The sequence below is a fragment of the Limulus polyphemus genome, unplaced genomic scaffold, assembly GCF_000517525.1.
Source record: "Limulus polyphemus unplaced genomic scaffold, Limulus_polyphemus-2.1.2 Scaffold3000, whole genome shotgun sequence".
Taxonomy (NCBI): Eukaryota; Metazoa; Arthropoda; class Merostomata; order Xiphosura; family Limulidae; genus Limulus; species Limulus polyphemus.
The window spans coordinates 76,167-82,262 of NW_013668610.1; the positions used below are offsets into that span (position 1 = coordinate 76,167).

Below are 6,096 nucleotides of genomic sequence, written 5' to 3' on the forward strand. Positions count from 1 at the left end.
AGAAGGAAAAGAAGGTGTAGCAAAAATCGGGTGGTGTACAGAAAGAACGAAAAGAAAGTGTAGCAAGAATCGAACGGTGTACAGAAAGAAGGTGTAGCAAGAATCGGGTTGTGTACAGAAAGAAGGAAAATGTGTTAGCAAGAATCGGGTGGTGAACAGAAAGAAGGTGTAGCAAGAATCGGGTGGTGAACAGAAAGAAAGAGAAGGTGTAACACGAATCGGGTGGTGAACAGAAAGAAGGAGAATGTGTAACAAGAATCGGGTGGTGAACAGAAAGAAGGAAAAGAAGGTGTAGCAAGAATCGGGTGGTGAACAGAAAGAAGGAAAAGAAGGTGTAGCAAGAATCAGGTGGTGAACAGAGAGAACGAAAAGAAGGTGTAGCAAGAATCGGGTGGTGTACAGAGAGAACGAAAAGAAGGTGTAGCAAGAATCGAACGGTGTACAGAAAGAACGAAAATAAGATGTAGCAAGAATCGAACGGTGTACAGAGAGAACGAGAAGGTGTAGCAAGAGTCGAACGGTGTACAGAGAGAACAAAAAGAAGGTGTAGCAAGAATCGAACGGTATACAGAAAGAATGTACAGGTGTAGTAAGAATCAAGTGGTGTAAAGAAAGAACATACAGAAAGGTTTTCCAAGGATCAGATGTTGTAAAGAAAGAACGCACAGAAAGTAAAATAAGAATCAGTTGGTGTAAAAAACAGCATGGAGAGAATCGGTTGATATAAAGAAAACATAAGAAGGCAAAGAAATAATTAGGTTATGCAAGGATGAAAGTTAGTAGGAATAGGTAGTTAAAGAAAGAGTATAGCAGGATGGAGAATAGGCAGCATGGTGCCTGGAAAAACAAATGGGATCGGAAAGAACCCCATAGTTAAAGTGTAAAATGACATAAAAAAGTTAGCTGTTTTAAAGAAAAATAAACAAGGTATATAAGGATCGGTCAGGTGTATGATTAGCAGACCAAGTACCAAGAAATGAATTATTTAGAAATGATAATAAAATAAATAATGTCTACTTGTTCAGCTTCTCGTAGAAGTACAGATTGTGTTGAGAAAAAATACCGACTTTCAATGTCTTGAAATGAGTCAGGATTTCTAGTTAATTTACAATTCAAAGATATTTAAATCTAACTCGAAGAAAAGACTAGTGCTGAACCTAAATATTGATTTTTGCTGTTCGTAACCCCTGAAAAAGTTACGTCTTTTATTCCTTTCCCTTTTTGCTTCCCGTGATTTTCAGAATGTTGTTTTTACACTAAAGCAAATAACTTTAGTATCTAATTAAACATTTCAAGTGTTTTATACAGGATGTAACTTTGAAGTACGAATTCGCTGTTGTTTTATTCTCCTATGTTTTCCGACATTAAGCTACCCTCTCAATTTTTACGGGTGTTTCCCCCTCTCTAGTGGACATACTTGAGGTATTAGAAAGTAGTCTTGGGCTATACGATTGGAGAAAGAGAATGAAAAACAAAAAAGAAAAGAAAACATAAACAGCCTTCAAAGAGGAGTTGCACAGGATAAAAGGTTATTTAGAGGTTTTTAATACGTGCATGAAATATATATATAATAAATGTATTTCATGCTCTTGAATATGGTTTTGTCCTCGGATGAGTTGTACGTTCTCATCCGTGGTTTAATATTATTAAAAATACATGATATAGCTGCTTGAGTCGTGTTGGTATATAGACGATATACTTTGGGGTGGGGTGTCCTTAACGATGCACTAATCCTTTCTTCCAGTTCGATGTAAAAGCTAAAAAATGAGAATATTACAACATGTGGCTACGTTTAGATGTGGCTGTCTTTTTATACCAGTCCCCCCTTCTAAAAAGAAAAAGCATGATGTTAAGCTTAAGTAGTTATCAGAATTTTAATGAATATAATACTAGAAAAATGTTACGCAGTAAACGAATAAAATGTAAAATGCTTGTAAATATATGAGAAAGTAAAAATTAACCGATAACTATATACACTACCCTTCAGAGTAGGCGTAGCCTCAGTTTAAAGTTTAGGGTGGTGGACCTCGTATCAGAAGATCCAAGGTTCGAACAGCGATATGCTGCTAGACATATCCAATACCTTCCTTTATGGGAGCATTGTAACCGTGACAGCCCGTCTATTCGGTTGAGGGTATCCGTGTAGGCTACGGGTGCTACTGACTGGTTATTCTTCCTCTGGTTAGCAGTGTTAAATCAGGGATGGCTATGTCTGGTCTTTGGAGTTTCCTACCTGGCCGCTTAGCATTAAGCACTGTTCCTTTCAAATGTGTTGCATCATTTATCATTATTATTTGATAACTTTAACCACCTCTCAGTGTCTGTGTTTATTGTTGAATGATTTGATTGATAGGTTTATAGCAGATATGTATAGTAATGATTGCACTCGAACGAAAATTTTAAAATTTCGTTTCATCTTTAGTATCTTATGCATCTTAATGCAAAATGAATGTGATGATATTAAAAAAATTGACAAACTTCATAAAAAAATAAACGAGTATTGATTCTACGTCGTTAATAACATTTAAATTAAATCCAAGCATTTTAATTTAAGAAGAATGTGACGTTTTGGATAGCCTCTTGTCCAGTAAAATGATTCAAGTTATCTATACCAGATGTATAGGACAATTCTTAAAAGCCTAATAGCCAGAAAGATTAATTGCAACCGACAAGAAGAGACAAATTCTAGAAACAGCACTGATCAACACTTTTTTCTGGTGGTTTTACCTTTAACCAATGGTAGTTGTTCAGCACTGGAGTAATTTATACATTAAGGTTCTCTGTCTTTTGTGTATTTGTAAAAATAACTAGAAAAAGGCAAGACAATTATTGTGCTCAAAGAAATTACAAACATTCTAAGAACCATTTTGTTGCAACATCTGAAGAACCACTTTTCCCCCACAAGACGTCGGTTGTCCATCCCCTGCTCTACTTACTCCCCCTCCTCACCTGTATTTTAATGGATCTATAATCTCTATCAAAATTCAAAATTTCTTGTATGTATTTTTTCTTGATTTTTTTATCGGGTTTTTACCTTTTAAAAACAGCTGTAATTGTGGTACCATCTTGTGTTGTCTATCATTCATTACGTGTTTAGTTTTAACGTCATATGATTTCGTTTGTGGGTTATATAACTTTCATAATAATTGTATGCTTTCTTGCAACTTGTAATTGTTATATCTATCAGCACTTTTAGAGCAGGAAGCGCCAAGTCCAATTTTTTTATGCACTTGTTTTATAAAACTAAAAAGTCACTATACAGCATGAGAGCAAAATGTTTAACCTTTTATCGAGTTATTGTAGTCGCAAATATTTTACAAGTACAACTGCTGTGGTTTGATTATATAGCTAAGAACCGACAGCTAAGTCAGTTAAAAAATTTATAAGCCACATAATGCAAGATCAGAAATCTTTATATTAATTATAAACTTAACGTCTTTCCATTTCATTTGGGTCGGGTATAGCTCGAGGTTAGTGCGCCGTACTGGAAATCCGAGGGTTTGTGGTTCGTGTCCCGTTGCCACAAAATCGTTCTCTGTATGACGATGAAATCTCACTATTTGATTAAATTAGCCAAAGAGTTGGCGATGGTTACTGTTGACTAGGTGCCTTCCTTCTAGTTTATCACTTCAAACCGAGGGGCAACTAGTTCAGATATTCTTTTATATTTTTCACAAATATCAACAACAAAACAACCTTAGTAGGGAGATTAGCGTTCACTAATTTTGTTGCCACTGAGGAGGCTAAAAAGAATTTTATTGTACGGGTAGTTATTTTTTTTTCTTTTTATTTCCGATTGTCATAGAAAACACAGTTGATCTGTTGTATGAGTGAAACGAATCCGTTTAACCACGAGCTAAAAGGTCTTGCGACGATACCCCTGGTGGCTACCGAGGAAACTGCGACACACAGGAGCCAGTCTGCCTAATTTTTGAGAATGCGGTCACTGAATGAGTGGTCTTGAAAACAGAAATCAAACAAATGACTGCTTATGACGATTGTGTTTTGTTTCACGGACTTTCGATAGAAGAGCCATGATTAAAAAAAAAAAAGAAAAGAATTTGGAGCTGTAAGCTGAAAGAAATCAATTATTAACTTGAGAGAAAAAGAAAGAAAACAAACAACAAACAGAACTATTTTTTCAGTTCTTCAACTTATAAGTTGGTGCCTTTTGAATAGAGCCATACAATAGTACTTTTCTGTTTTTTTTTATTTTATCTTACTGACGTATAATGAAGTCAGGGGCTTACTCTGTAGATATGTTGAAATATTTGTATCTTTGCATAATTATTGTACACTTGCCGTACTTTTACTTTATGCGTGTCCAAACATTCTGTAGGATTGAGCAAAAAGTGGACATTCAATATTGATTTTCAAAAGTCTATATGCTTTTCTTCCCAGGAGGACGATGAGTAAAGATATGAACAGAAACTTGGAAGGAATGAATACGCGGTCTGCTCAGTAACCATAATTTTTGTATTCTTAAACCAGCGAGAAACAGATGATAAATCACTGAAGGAATGTGTTGATGTATGAAGATACTGGATAAAATTTACTGCTGTGCCGACAGGTGTGTCCATTATAATGTCATAGAATTCAGTGTATTAAAAAAAAATGCCGTGGTGAAAATCATTTATTATGTGGAAAAGGTATTCCTATATAAAGAAATATCCCTTTCAAAGAAACCTGTAGATCAAAAGACAGAAATCTCATCGATCATGAACTTGTGAACACTAGAATTGAGTAGTTTAGCTACTAAACTTCGCAGGCGAAATATTGATCTTGTCTGTTCCTCTAGTGCCCCAAAAAGTAAGACACTCAAACTTGTAGTGTACATAGCCAAGGATCTCTATCGCTCCTTTATTAGAAACTAGCAAAACATTTGCGGCCAAAGTAGTATCTGTATTGCAACAGTACTTCTTTATATACAGGGTTTCTAGAGTAATACAAAACTGTTCTAACCGCAGACACTGAAATCTACAAGTCCACTTGTCTTAGTCCTAACGCTAGGTAAGCCTTCATTAAGGACGGCCTATATTCGATAAAGAGATAAATTAACACTGTATAACTTGTGTAGGTTTTTTGCTTTTGTTTAGTTCAGGCTAAACCTTAACGTACTTAATACTATCAATAAGTAATCTTCTAATATTATTGTATGACCTAACGTTAGACCTTTTTAAAACTTTAATAAGCTTTTAATATGTTGCATAAATGTCTACTAAAGTATATTTACGTCCTTTTTGGCGGAACTCGACGATTTAAGAAAGTCGTTTTCAAATTGCGAAAAAGGTGCATTTTTTTGTACATTTTAGTCCAAATATATCTGTTAATTTTCGATAAATCGTAGACTACTCGCCTCTAGTCGACAGGAAGTCAAACTACTTGATTTACGTAATAAGTTGCTATGACATCACTGCGTAACCGAGAGACAGACATACAGATACACATCGTGATTTATAGTATTAGATTAAAATGAATAGGAGACTAGGTATTTGAGTTTCGTGCACATTTACTTTTTATTTTTGTTAAAGGATGGCGCTACTTGATGCTACATGTGTAGTTCGCTAAACATCATTCGAACGTTGTTAATTATACTGTAAAATAGTTCCTTGTTCTTAAGCCGTACTGTTGTAATGGAAGTAAAATTTATTAAAATACATATGAACTTCAAATTCTTGACATTTTTACATAACGTATACGGGTATCGATAACGAAGCTCTTTCAAACAAATTGGAAACCATGTTTCATCTTAAGAAAAATAATTATTTTACATTCTTTCTTCTTATACTTTGATAAAAAAAAGTATGATACCAAGACCGGTTTTTTTACTGAGAAGTTTATTTATAATGTTTTGAAATTGGTACGTTATGATTTATTTGTTTGAATAAGTAGGCTTCTATCCTTTACTTGCCAGCTCAGATAGCCCTCGTGTATCTTTGCGCGAATACACCTAGAAACACTATAAAAACGAAATAAAAAGATTGATAGATTCTCGATGTATGAACACTGACTCCAATCTTAGACATGGAACTTTGCAAATCTTTCAAAGTCGCATTGGCTTCACAATGGCATCCCAAAACGGTTTCCTCCTTGCCT

General features: G+C 34.8%; 1 protein-coding gene across 3 annotated transcripts in view; it reads left to right on the forward strand.

The window, feature by feature from the left end:
* LOC106468417 (putative polypeptide N-acetylgalactosaminyltransferase 9) overlaps positions 1-6,096 on the forward strand; it is a 111,998-nt gene that overhangs the window by 44,459 nt on the left and 61,443 nt on the right. The gene's annotated exons all lie outside the window — the stretch shown is intronic.